This window comes from Cinclus cinclus, chromosome 14 (assembly GCF_963662255.1).
Source record: "Cinclus cinclus chromosome 14, bCinCin1.1, whole genome shotgun sequence".
NCBI classification, from domain to species: domain Eukaryota; kingdom Metazoa; phylum Chordata; class Aves; order Passeriformes; family Cinclidae; genus Cinclus; species Cinclus cinclus.
Window position 1 is genome coordinate 1,907,427 of NC_085059.1, and position 14,065 is coordinate 1,921,491.

General features: G+C 55.3%; 1 protein-coding gene across 1 annotated transcript in view; it reads right to left on the reverse strand.

Annotated features, from left to right (window-relative positions):
• The window catches only part of SIL1 (SIL1 nucleotide exchange factor), a 730,974-nt gene that overhangs the window by 61,181 nt on the left and 655,728 nt on the right, over positions 1–14,065 (reverse strand). The gene's annotated exons all lie outside the window — the stretch shown is intronic.

Consider the following 14,065-nt stretch of genomic DNA (forward strand, 5'->3'; position numbering starts at 1 on the left):
GATCAGGGCCGCTGCAATCAGCCTGCTGACCCAAAATCCCAAGTCCTGCCACAAGAAAAGCAGCTGATTCATCGATACCTTGGAATTACAAGTCTCAATGCAAGGACAGGAAGCACCCCTATGCCACCAAATCATTGCTAAGGGCTTGCAAGCCTAAACCCGCAGATTTCAGCGTTGCACACACAGTCAGGGCAAGGGTAAATCCACACAGAAATGACACAGAAATTCCAAAACACACATCTTGTTGGTCTTGACGCCTTTCTTGTTGGCTCAAGGGCTGTTTCCGTGGGCCACGCTTGCACAGAAAGAAAGAAAGGAAGTGCAGCTGCTGAGGAACATCTCCATGCCCTCAGCAGGTTTTGGTGCCTTTGCTGCAGGGCCGCTCCTGTCAGAGCCCCCTCTCTGCTGCTGACGCCTTTGCTCTTGGCGACACCAGCCCAGGAACACCAGCAGGGCCCAGGGCTGGGTCAGGGGGACCCCCCTGTGCACAGGGACTCCCAGCCCCGTGGCTGTGCCAGCACCCCCAGAAACACCAAGATCTGGCAGCACTTTGCTCCGCTGCTCTTTCCGGACACGCAACCATCTCCTTCCTTTGCCATCGCAGGAAAATTCAACCTCTACCTCAGCCAAAGACCATTTCCCACACATGGCTGCTCAGAAATGTTCTTCTGCACTTCCTCCACCAAAAACACCCCCGCATGCCCAGAAGAGATCCCAGGGCCATCAGGATACCCTCCACAAACACTGCACAGGCACCCAGGACCATGGGCTTTCCATCTCTGCCATTCAGGCTCCCTGCGCTGCTCCTGTTCATTTTCTCCTCCTCTCTCCATCACTTTGGGAGCCACAGAGCTCCCAGGCTTTGGCAATTCCCAAGGCCAGTGCTGTGCATGGCTTGTTGGACACCCCCGGGGCTGTGGACTGTGGACTGACATCCCTGTGGTGTTTCAGAGAAGCTGTTGAGAACCACAGCAAGCCACCAAGTTACTGAGCCTACTAGAACACCTCCCCAAGAGTAAAAGCTGAAAAAGTTGGGGCTGCTGAGGAACGAGAGCTGAAGCTTGTGTGGCAAGCTCAGAGCACATTCACAGTGAATGAAAGGTGGAAGAAGGAGCGTGACTCTTCCTCAGGAAGTGTACTGATGGGACAAGGGGGAATGGGATCAAACGGAAAGAGAGTTGGAAGAGATTTGATGCTGGAAAGAAGTTCTTTAATGTGAGGCTGCTTGTCCCTGACACAGGGAGCTGTGCACATGTGGGTGCCCCATCCCCAGCAACATCCAAGGCCACGTTGGACAGGGTTGAAGTGCTGGGAGGTTGCTCAGGTTGGAACCAGATGATTTTTAGGGTCCCTTCCAAGCCAAACCGCTCAAGGATTTGATGGTTCCATGGCGTCCATCTCCAAGAGAGGAGTGGCCCTGAAGCTTCTGTGACATCACGGAGCCTGGAGTGCTCCAGGTGGAAGGTCCAGGGCCTGGAGACCAGCACAACAGACAGTTCACCTGCTGCCAGCACTCAGTTCTCCCCCACTCTTTGCTCTCTGCCACGGTGCCAAGATGTTCCCGCTGCCAGCACTCGGTTGTCCCTCGCTCTTCGTTCTGTGCCTTGGTGCTGAGCTGCTCCTGCTGCCTGGACTTTTCCAGCACTTCTACTGGAGCATCAACGCCAGTAGGATGAGCGCTCCTGTCCCAGCGGAGGTACAGTGCCATACCAGGGAGGGGGGCAGCCCTGACTGCCTGGGCAGGCTGCAGCCCTGTGGGGATGGATGCTGGGGACAGGGACCCCAAGGGAGATTGTGCTGTCTCATGCAGACTGCCAGAGACACCATTGAGGATATGGAAGTGGATGAGAAGGACGACACCGAGCCCATGGAAGTTGATGAGCAGGACGACACCGAGCCCATGGAAGTTGATGAGAAGGACGACACCGAGCCCATGGAAGTTGATGAGCAGGATGACACCGAGCCCATGGAAGTGGATGAAAATGATGAGACTGAGCCCATGGAAGTTGATGAGCAGGATGACCCCGAGCCCATGGACGTTGATGAGAAGGACAAGGAAGAGCCCCTGGTCCTGGGGTGAGGATGGAGCCCCAGGAGCAGGACAACCTGATGCTCCCCTGCCCTGCCCTGCCCACAGGCAGTGCCCAGCCTGGGGCAGGGCTGGCTGGCTCTATTCAGGGACATGGTGCTCAAGGAAGTCCTGCTCTGCTGCTTCTTTCCTTCCTTCCTTCCTTCCTTCCTTCCTTCCTTCCTTCCTTCCTTCCTTCCTTCCCTGAATGACGGGGATAATGGGCATTGATAGGGCCCCGCTGTAAATATGTTCTACATGTTAGAGGGTTTTTATAGGAACTGTTAGCCTAAAGCTCCTAGATTGTTCATCTCTAGGTTCTAGATTGTTCCCGTATAGGTCCCAGATTGTTCCCGTATAGGTCCCAGGTTGTTGGAGTACTGGTTCCAGATTGTTAAAAGTATAGTCTTCCATGTAAATAAGTTCTATCCATTGTTGTTAGAAGGATAGATGTTCTGGAAATGTTTGGATCACCTTTGTTCAATAAATACAATTTCTTATTAAAACCCCGCCTCTCTTTGCAATTCCTTTGGGCAACCTTTGCACAGTGGTGGTTTCCACTTGCTCATGGTTCCTGGGGCTGGAGGTCCCTGGGGGTGCTGGCACAGCCAGCCCTGGCTGGGGGTCCCTGTGCAGGGAGGTCCCACTGACCCAGCACTGCTGTTCCTGGGGCCCAGCAGTGTCCCCGAGGGCAAAGCTGTCACCAGCAGAGAGGGAGCTGTGACAGCAGCAGCCCCTGCAGCCACGCCAACAAAGCAAAGGAAACCTCCTGCCACCCTTCCTGCTGCAGCCACTGGGACTCCTGGGCAGGAGCCAGCATCAGGCACAGGGATGCAACATCCACCTCCATGCTCTGAAGGTCACGACAGCCTTGGCAACTCTGGGACCTGCACCTGGGCTGCTGCAGGGGCTGATGTTTAAGGCTTGCAGCCTCAAAAACCTCTGGGCTTTGCTTCCCCCGCTGCTTTCCATTGCCCTGTGCCCAGGATCCTCACCCTGACCGTGTTCCCCACTCCCTGAGCATCCCCATCACAGGGGGCACTGGCAAATCCCACACGCTTCACAAAACAAACTCCCCCACAGTAACCAAACCACTCTTTGGTCAGAGGGTGCCAAGGGGAAGCTCAGCACCAGCTGCCGTTTAAAGCATGCTTTCAAAAGTGGGTTCAGGCACTCTGGCAGTGCCTGCTGTGCAGCTGAGGCTGTGGGGACACAGCACTGGCTCAGGCCAGCCCTCGGCCCCTCACAGCTCATGCCAAGGGCCCAGCTCACAAAGCAGTTTCATACCACTTGCAGCAGCTATTTCAAAGGCCTAAATGTCATTCACAGGAGCCATTTAGGTGCCATGTAGGTGCCAATTCAGTGTCGGTGTCCTGGCATGAGAAGCCATGACGGGGCCTCTGCATGTGCACTCAGGGCACTTCCAGTGCCATCCCAAAGGGATCACAAAGGACAGGGCTCTTCTTTCAGCACTGCTGAGCTCCTCACCCAGCATTTAAATCTCAGGAAGAGACAAGAATTGAGTGCACCAGGGAAGCTGGCCTCCAAGAAAAGGCATCAATCCCACGGCCCACCCAAGCCAACGGCCTGCATGTCTGTACCTTCTCCTCCTTCTCTCTTCTCTGCTGTCACTTTGCCCCTTCTCTCTGTCCGGGAGCTTGGCCTCTCAGACAAATAAAAGATGTGCATCCTCACGTAGCCACTGCATAGATGTCTTACAGAATTGTCCCTTCTTCCCCGAGAGCTGCAAATCCTACCGCTGCCAGACCTCATCCCTTGCTCCCACAAAGGGAGAGAAGACTTTCCATTCTAATTCATTGTCCAGCTCTAAGTCAACTACCCAGTCAGTAGAAATAGCTGTGAAATCCCCTCCACCAACCTGCCACAAGAGCTACAGCTGCGGAGGGGGAAACAGCAAACTCCCACCCCCACCACTGCTTTGGACTCCTTACCAGCTAAAATATATCCCACTCCTGCGATTATTTCTTTTAACCACAGCTACAATCTATTGGAATCAATTAAACACAAGATCACAGAATGGGCTGGGTGCAAAGGAACCTTCAGTGCCACCCAGTGCAAGCTCTGCCACGGCAGGGACACCTCCCACTGTCCCACGCTGCTCCAGCCTGGCCTTGGGCACTGCCAGGGATCCAGGGGCAGCCACAGCTGCTCTGGGCACCCTGTGCCAGGCCTGCCCACCCTGCCAGGGAACAAGTCCTGCCCCATATCCCATCTGAAGCTGCTCCCAGTGCAAAGAGGTGTCACTGCATGGCCTTGGGATGATGGATCAAGAGAAAGCCCCAGGCTTTGAGCAGAGCCCCCAGTGCCTGTGCTGGGGACGTGCCACCCACCTGCCCCGCAAGCACTCAGCTGCCTCGCAGCCAAAAGGAGTGTCCAACAGGCAAAGTACTCCCAGAGGATCAAGCCCTGGTCACTGCACCAATGACAAGGTCTTTATTGGGAAGAAATGTCAAAGCACAGCGACATTTCTTTTCCAAGCAGGAGATGCTGATCCTGGTGCGGCACCGCAGGCATGCTGTTATTGCTGGTCCTCAGTTCATCCCTTTATCAGCTGCAGGGCCACCAGGACAGGCTTTGGTCTCCCAGGCCAGCGCTGAGGGACACTGCTGTCCCCACCAGCTGTCCCCAGCCCTGGGTACTGTCCCCGCCAGGGCTGTCCCCAGCCCTGTGTGCCCGAGCCTCTGCAGCCCAAAGCACCTGGAGATCCCCCTGAGCATCAGCGATCAGGGCCGCTGCAATCAGCCTGCTGACCCAAAATCCCAAGTCCTGCCACAAGAAAAGCAGCTGATTCATCGATACCTTGGAATTACAAGTCTCAATGCAAGGACAGGAAGCACCCCTATGCCACCAAATCATTGCTAAGGGCTTGCAAGCCTCAACCTGGAGATTTCAGCGTTGCACACACAGTCAGGGCAAGGGTAAATCCACACAGAAATGACACAGAAATTCCAAAACACACATCTTGTTGGTCTTGACGCCTTTCTTGTTGGCTCAAGGGCTGTTTCCGTGAGCCACGCTTGCACAGAAAGAAAGAAAGGAAGTGCAGCTGCTGAGGAACATCTCCATGCCCTCAGCAGGTTTTGGTGCCTTTGCTGCAGGGCCGCTCCTGTCAGAGCCCCCTCTCTGCTGCTGACGCCTTTGCTCTTGGCGACACCAGCCCAGGAACACCAGCAGGGCCCAGGGCTGGGTCAGGGGGACCCCCCTGTGCACAGGGACTCCCAGCCCCGTGGCTGTGCCAGCACCCCCAGAAACACCAAGATCTGGCAGCACTTTGCTCCGCTGCTCTTTCCGGACACGCAACCATCTCCTTCCTTTGCCATCGCAGGAAAATTCAACCTCTACCTCAGCCAAAGACCATTTCCCACACATGGCTGCTCAGAAATGTTCTTCTGCACTTCCTCCACCAAAAACACCCCCGCATGCCCAGAAGAGATCCCAGGGCCATCAGGATACCCTCCACAAACACTGCACAGGCACCCAGGACCATGGGCTTTCCATCTCTGCCATTCAGGCTCCCTGCGCTGCTCCTGTTCATTTTCTCCTCCTCTCTCCATCACTTTGGGAGCCACAGAGCTCCCAGGCTTTGGCAATTCCCAAGGCCAGTGCTGTGCATGGCTTGTTGGACACCCCCGGGGCTGTGGACTGTGGACTGACATCCCTGTGGTGTTTCAGAGAAGCTGTTGAGAACCACAGCAAGCCACCAAGTTACTGAGCCTACTAGAACACCTCCCCAAGAGTAAAAGCTGAAAAAGTTGGGGCTGCTGAGGAACGAGAGCTGAAGCTTGTGTGGCAAGCTCAGAGCACATTCACAGTGAATGAAAGGTGGAAGAAGGAGCGTGACTCTTCCTCAGGAAGTGTACTGATGGGACAAGGGGGAATGGGATCAAACGGAAAGAGAGTTGGAAGAGATTTGATGCTGGAAAGAAGTTCTTTAATGTGAGGCTGCTTGTCCCTGACACAGGGAGCTGTGCACATGTGGGTGCCCCATCCCCAGCAACATCCAAGGCCACGTTGGACAGGGTTGAAGTGCTGGGAGGTTGCTCAGGTTGGAACCAGATGATTTTTAGGGTCCCTTCCAAGCCAAACCACTCAAGGATTTGATGGTTCCATGGCGTCCATCTCCAAGAGAGGAGTGGCCCTGAAGCTTCTGTGACATCACGGAGCCTGGAGCGCTCCAGGTGGAAGGTCCAGGGCCTGGAGACCAGCACAACAGACAGTTCACCTGCTGCCAGCACTCAGTTCTCCCCCACTCTTTGCTCTCTGCCACGGTGCCAAGATGTTCCCGCTGCCAGCACTCGGTTGTCCCTCGCTCTTCGTTCTGTGCCTTGGTGCTGAGCTGCTCCTGCTGCCTGGACTTTTCCAGCATTTCTACTGGAGCATCAACGCCAGTAGGATGAGCGCTCCTGTCCCAGCGGAGGTACAGTGCCATACCAGGGAGGGGGGCAGCCCTGACTGCCTGGGCAGGCTGCAGCCCTGTGGGGATGGATGCTGGGGACAGGGACCCCAAGGGAGATTGTGCTGTCTCATGCAGACTGCCAGAGACACCATTGAGGATATGGAAGTGGATGAGAAGGACGACACCGAGCCCATGGAAGTTGATGAGCAAGACGACACCGAGCCCATGGAAGTTGATGAGCAGGATGACACCGAGCCCATGGAAGTGGATGAAAATGATGAGACTGAGCCCATGGAAGTTGATGAGCAGGATGACACCGAGCCCATGGACGTTGATGAGAAGGACAAGGAAGAGCCCCTGGTCCTGGGGTGAGGATGGAGCCCCAGGAGCAGGACAACCTGATGCTCCCCTGCCCTGCCCTGCCCACAGGCAGTGCCCAGCCTGGGGCGGGGCTGGCTGGCTCTATTCAGGGACATGGTGCTCAAGGAAGTCCTGCTCTGCTGCTTCTTTCCTTCCTTCCTTCCTTCCTTCCCTCCCCGATTGACAGGGATAATGGGCATTGATAGGGCCCCGCTGTAAATATGTTCTACATGTTAGAGGGTTTTTATAGGAGCTGTTAGCCTAAAGCTCCTAGATTGTTCATCTCTAGGTTCTAGATTGTTCCCGTATAGGTCCCAGATTGTTACTGTATAGGTCCCAGGTTGTTGGAGTACTGGTTCCAGATTGTTAAAAGTATAGTCTTCCATGTAAATAAGTTCTATCCATTGTTGTTAGAAGGATAGATGTTCTGGAAATGTTTGGATCACCTTTGTTCAATAAATACAATTTCTTATTAAAACCCCGCCTCTCTTTGCAATTCCTTTGGGCAACCTTTGCACAGTGGTGGTTTCCACTTGCTCATGGTTCCTGGGGCTGGAGGTCCCTGGGGGTGCTGGCAAAGCCAGCCCTGGCTGGGGGTCCCTGTGCAGGGAGGTCCCACTGACCCAGCACTGCTGTTCCTGGGGCCCAGCAGTGTCCCCGAGTGCAAAGCTGTCACCAGCAGAGAGGGAGCTGTGACAGCAGCAGCCCCTGCAGCCACGCCAACAAAGCAAAGGAAACCTCCTGCCACCCTTCCTGCTGCAGCCACTGGGACTCCTGGGCAGGAGCCAGCATCAGGCACAGGGATGCAACATCCACCTCCATGCTCTGAAGGTCACGACAGCCTTGGCAACTCTGGGACCTGCACCTGGGCTGCTGCAGGGGCTGATGTTTAAGGCTTGCAGCCTCAAAAACCTCTGGGCTTTGCTTCCCCCGCTGCTTTCCATTGCCCTGTGCCCAGGATCCTCACCCTGACCGTGTTCCCCACTCCCTGAGCATCCCCATCACTGGGGGCACTGGCAAATCCCACACGCTTCACAAAACAAACTCCCCCACAGTAACCAAACCACTCTTTGGTCAGAGGGTGCCAAGGGGAAGCTCAGCACCAGCTGCCGTTTAAAGCATGCTTTCAAAAGTGGGTTCAGGCACTCTGGCAGTGCCTGCTGTGCAGCTGAGGCTGTGGGGACACAGCACTGGCTCAGGCCAGCCCTCAGCCCCTCACAGCTCATGCCAAGGGCCCAGCTCACAAAGCAGTTTCATACCACTTGCAGCAGCTATTTCAAAGGCCTAAATGTCATTCACAGGAGCCATTTAGGTGCCATGTAGGTGCCAATTCAGTGTCGGTGTCCTGGCATGAGAAGCCATGACGGGGCCTCTGCATGTGCACTCAGGGCACTTCCAGTGCCATCCCAAAGGGATCACAAAGGACAGGGCTCTTCTTTCAGCACTGCTGAGCTCCTCACCCAGCATTTAAATCTCAGGAAGAGACAAGAATTGAGTGCACCAGGGAAGCTGGCCTCCAAGAAAAGGCATCAATCCCACGGCCCACCCAAGCCAACGGCCTGCATGTCTGTACCTTCTCCTCCTTCTCTCTTCTCTGCTGTCACTTTGCCCCTTCTCTCTGTCCGGGAGCTTGGCCTCTCAGACAAATAAAAGATGTACATCCTCACGTAGCCACTGCATAGATGTCTTACAGAATTGTCCCTTCTTCCCCGAGAGCTGCAAATCCTACCGCTGCCAGACCTCATCCCTTGCTCCCACAAAGGGAGAGAAGACTTTCCATTCTAATTCATTGTCCAGCTCTAAGTCAACTACCCAGTCAGTAGAAATAGCTGTGAAATCCCCTCCACCAACCTGCCACAAGAGCTACAGCTGCGGAGGGGGAAACAGCAAACTCCCACCCCCACCACTGCTTTGGACCCCTTACCAGCTAAAATATATCCCACTCCTGCGATTATTTCTTTTAACCACAGCTACAATCTATTGGAATCAATTAAACACAAGATCACAGAATGGCCTGGGTGCAAAGGAACCTTCAGTGCCACCCAGTGCAAGCTCTGCCACGGCAGGGACACCTCCCACTGTCCCACGCTGCTCCAGCCTGGCCTTGGGCACTGCCAGGGATCCAGGGGCAGCCACAGCTGCTCTGGGCACCCTGTGCCAGGCCTGCCCACCCTGCCAGGGAACAAGTCCTGCCCCATATCCCATCTGAAGCTGCTCCCAGTGCAAAGAGGTGTCACTGCATGGCCTTGGGATGATGGATCAAGAGAAAGCCCCAGGCTTTGAGCAGAGCCCCCAGTGCCTGTGCTGGGGACGTGCCACCCACCTGCCCCGCAAGCACTCAGCTGCCTCGCAGCCAAAAGGAGTGTCCAACAGGCAAAGTACTCCCAGAGGATCAAGCCCTGGTCACTGCACCAATGACAAGGTCTTTATTGGGAAGAAATGTCAAAGCACAGCGACATTTCTTTTCCAAGCAGGAGATGCTGATCCTGGTGCGGCACCGCAGGCATGCTGTTATTGCTGGTCCTCAATTCATCCCTTTATCAGCTGCAGGGCCACCAGGACAGGCTTTGGTCTCCCAGGCCAGCGCTGAGGGACACTGCTGTCCCCACCAGCTGTCCCCAGCCCTGGGTGCTGTCCCCGCCAGGGCTGTCCCCAGCCCTGTGTGCCCGAGCCTCTGCAGCCCAAAGCACCTGGAGATCCCCCTGAGCATCAGCGATCAGGGCCGCTGCAATCAGCCTGCTGACCCAAAATCCCAAGTCCTGCCACAAGAAAAGCAGCTGATTCATCGATACCTTGGAATTACAAGTCTCAATGCAAGGACAGGAAGCACCCCTATGCCACCAAATCATTGCTAAGGGCTTGCAAGCCTCAACCTGGAGATTTCAGCGTTGCACACACAGTCAGGGCAAGGGTAAATCCACACAGAAATGACACAGAAATTCCAAAACACACATCTTGTTGGTCTTGACGCCTTTCTTGTTGGCTCAAGGGCTGTTTCTGTGGGCCACGCTTGCACAGAAAGAAAGAAAGGAAGTGCAGCTGCTGAGGAACATCTCCATGCCCTCAGCAGGTTTTGGTGCCTTTGCTGCAGGGCCGCTCCTGTCAGAGCCCCCTCTCTGCTGCTGACGCCTTTGCTCTTGGCGACACCAGCCCAGGAACACCAGCAGGGCCCAGGGCTGGGTCAGGGGGACCCCCCTGTGCACAGGGACTCCCAGCCCCGTGGCTGTGCCAGCACCCCCAGAAACACCAAGATCTGGCAGCACTTTGCTCCGCTGCTCTTTCCGGACACGCAACCATCTCCTTCCTTTGCCATCGCAGGAAAATTCAACCTCTACCTCAGCCAAAGACCATTTCCCACACATGGCTGCTCAGAAATGTTCTTCTGCACTTCCTCCACCAAAAACACCCCCGCATGCCCAGAAGAGATCCCAGGGCCATCAGGATACCCTCCACAAACACTGCACAGGCACCCAGGACCATGGGCTTTCCATCTCTGCCATTCAGGCTCCCTGCGCTGCTCCTGTTCATTTTCTCCTCCTCTCTCCATCACTTTGGGAGCCACAGAGCTCCCAGGCTTTGGCAATTCCCAAGGCCAGTGCTGTGCATGGCTTGTTGGACACCCCCGGGGCTGTGGACTGTGGACTGACATCCCTGTGGTGTTTCAGAGAAGCTGTTGAGAACCACAGCAAGCCACCAAGTTACTGAGCCTACTAGAACACCTCCCCAAGAGTAAAAGCTGAAAAAGTTGGGGCTGCTGAGGAACGAGAGCTGAAGCTTGTGTGGCAAGCTCAGAGCACATTCACAGTGAATGAAAGGTGGAAGAAGGAGCGTGACTCTTCCTCAGGAAGTGTACTGATGGGACAAGGGGGAATGGGATCAAACGGAAAGAGAGTTGGAAGAGATTTGATGCTGGAAAGAAGTTCTTTAATGTGAGGCTGCTTGTCCCTGACACAGGGAGCTGTGCACATGTGGGTGCCCCATCCCCAGCAACATCCAAGGCCACGTTGGACAGGGTTGAAGTGCTGGGAGGTTGCTCAGGTTGGAACCAGATGATTTTTAGGGTCCCTTCCAAGCCAAACCACTCAAGGATTTGATGGTTCCATGGCGTCCATCTCCAAGAGAGGAGTGGCCCTGAAGCTTCTGTGACATCACGGAGCCTGGAGTGCTCCAGGTGGAAGGTCCAGGGCCTGGAGACCAGCACAACAGACAGTTCACCTGCTGCCAGCACTCAGTTCTCCCCCACTCTTTGCTCTCTGCCACGGTGCCAAGATGTTCCCGCTGCCAGCACTCGGTTGTCCCTCGCTCTTCGTTCTGTGCCTTGGTGCTGAGCTGCTCCTGCTGCCTGGACTTTTCCAGCACTTCTACTGGAGCATCAACGCCAGTAGGATGAGCGCTCCTGTCCCAGCGGAGGTACAGTGCCATACCAGGGAGGGGGGCAGCCCTGACTGCCTGGGCAGGCTGCAGCCCTGTGGGGATGGATGCTGGGGACAGGGACCCCAAGGGAGATTGTGCTGTCTCATGCAGACTGCCAGAGACATCATTGAGGATATGGAAGTGGATGAGAAGGACGACACCGAGCCCATGGAAGTTGATGAGCAAGACGACACCGAGCCCATGGAAGTTGATGAGAAGGACGACACCGAGCCCATGGAAGTTGATGAGCAGGATGACACCGAGCCCATGGAAGTGGATGAAAATGATGAGACTGAGCCCATGGAAGTTGATGAGCAGGATGACACCGAGCCCATGGACGTTGATGAGAAGGACAAGGAAGAGCCCCTGGTCCTGGGGTGAGGATGGAGCCCCAGGAGCAGGACAACCTGATGCTCCCCTGCCCTGCCCTGCCCACAGGCAGTGCCCAGCCTGGGGCGGGGCTGGCTGGCTCTATTCAGGGACATGGTGCTCAAGGAAGTCCTGCTCTGCTGCTTCTTTCCTTCCTTCCTTCCTTCCTTCCCTCCCCGATTGACAGGGATAATGGGCATTGATAGGGCCCCGCTGTAAATATGTTCTACATGTTAGAGGGTTTTTATAGGAGCTGTTAGCCTAAAGCTCCTAGATTGTTCATCTCTAGGTTCTAGATTGTTCCCGTATAGGTCCCAGATTGTTACTGTATAGGTCCCAGGTTGTTGGAGTACTGGTTCCAGATTGTTAAAAGTATAGTCTTCCATGTAAATAAGTTCTATCCATTGTTGTTAGAAGGATAGATGTTCTGGAAATGTTTGGATCACCTTTGTTCAATAAATACAATTTCTTATTAAAACCCCGCCGCTCTTTGCAATTCCTTTGGGCAACCTTTGCACAGTGGTGGTTTCCACTTGCTCATGGTTCCTGGGGCTGGAGGTCCCGGGAGGTGCTGGCACAGCCAGCCCTGGCTGGGGGTCCCTGTGCAGGGAGGTCCCACTGACCCAGCACTGCTGTTCCTGGGGCCCAGCAGTGTCCCCGAGGGCAAAGCTGTCACCAGCAGAGAGGGAGCTGTGACAGCAGCAGCCCCTGCAGCCACGCCAACAAAGCAAAGGAAACCTCCTGCCACCCTTCCTGCTGCAGCCACTGGGACTCCTGGGCAGGAGCCAGCATCAGGCACAGGGATGCAACATCCACCTCCATGCTCTGAAGGTCACGACAGCCTTGGCAACTCTGGGACCTGCACCTGGGCTGCTGCAGGGGCTGATGTTTAAGGCTTGCAGCCTCAAAAACCTCTGGGCTTTGCTTCCCCCGCTGCTTTCCATTGCCCTGTGCCCAGGATCCTCACCCTGACCATGTTCCCCACTCCCTGAGCATCCCCATCACTGGGGGCACTGGCAAATCCCACACGCTTCACAAAACAAACTCCCCCACAGTAACCTAACCAGTCTTTGGTCAGAGGGTGCCAAGGGGAAGCTCAGCACCAGCTGCCGTTTAAAGCATGCTTTCAAAAGTGGGTTCAGGCACTCTGGCAGTGCCTGCTGTGCAGCTGAGGCTGTGGGGACACAGCACTGGCTCAGGCCAGCCCTCAGCCCCTCACAGCTCATGCCAAGGGCCCAGCTCACAAAGCAGTTTCATACCACTTGCAGCAGCTATTTCAAAGGCCTAAATGTCATTCACAGGAGCCATTTAGGTGCCATGTAGGTGCCAATTCAGTGTCGGTGTCCTGGCATGAGAAGCCATGAAGGGGCCTCTGCATGTGCACTCAGGGCACTTCCAGTGCCATCCCAAAGGGATCACAAAGGACAGGGCTCTTCTTTCAGCACTGCTGAGCTCCTCACCCAGCATTTAAATCTCAGGAAGAGACAAGAATTGAGTGCACCAGGGAAGCTGGCCTCCAAGAAAAGGCATCAATCCCACGGCCCACCCAAGCCAACGGCCTGCATGTCTGTACCTTCTCCTCCTTCTCTCTTCTCTGCTGTCACTTTGCCCCTTCTCTCTGTCCGGGAGCTTGGCCTCTCAGACAAATAAAAGATGTGCATCCTCACGTAGCCACTGCATAGATGTCTTACAGAATTGTCCCTTCTTCCCCGAGAGCTGCAAATCCTACCACTGCCAGACCTCATCCCTTGCTCCCACAAAGGGAGAGAAGACTTTCCATTCTAATTCATTGTCCAGCTCTAAGTCAACTACCCAGTCAGTAGAAATAGCTGTGAAATCCCCTCCACCAACCTGCCACAAGAGCTACAGCTGCGGAGGGGGAAACAGCAAACTCCCACCCCCACCACTGCTTTGGACCCCTTACCAGCTAAAATATATCCCACTCCTGCGATTATTTCTTTTAACCACAGCTACAATCTATTGGAATCAATTAAACACAAGATCACAGAATGGCCTGGGTGCAAAGGAACCTTCAGTGCCACCCAGTGCAAGCTCTGCCACGGCAGGGACACCTCCCACTGTCCCACGCTGCTCCAGCCTGGCCTTGGGCACTGCCAGGGATCCAGGGGCAGCCACAGCTGCTCTGGGCACCCTGTGCCAGGCCTGCCCACCCTGCCAGGGAACAAGTCCTGCCCCATATCCCATCTGAAGCTGCTCCCAGTGCAAAGAGGTGTCACTGCATGGCCTTGGGATGATGGATCAAGAGAAAGCCCCAGGCTTTGAGCAGAGCCCCCAGTGCCTGTGCTGGGGACGTGCCACCCACCTGCCCCGCAAGCACTCAGCTGCCTCGCAGCCAAAAGGAGTGTCCAACAGGCAAAGTACTCCCAGAGGATCAAGCCCTGGTCACTGCACCAATGACAAGGTCTTTATTGGGAAGA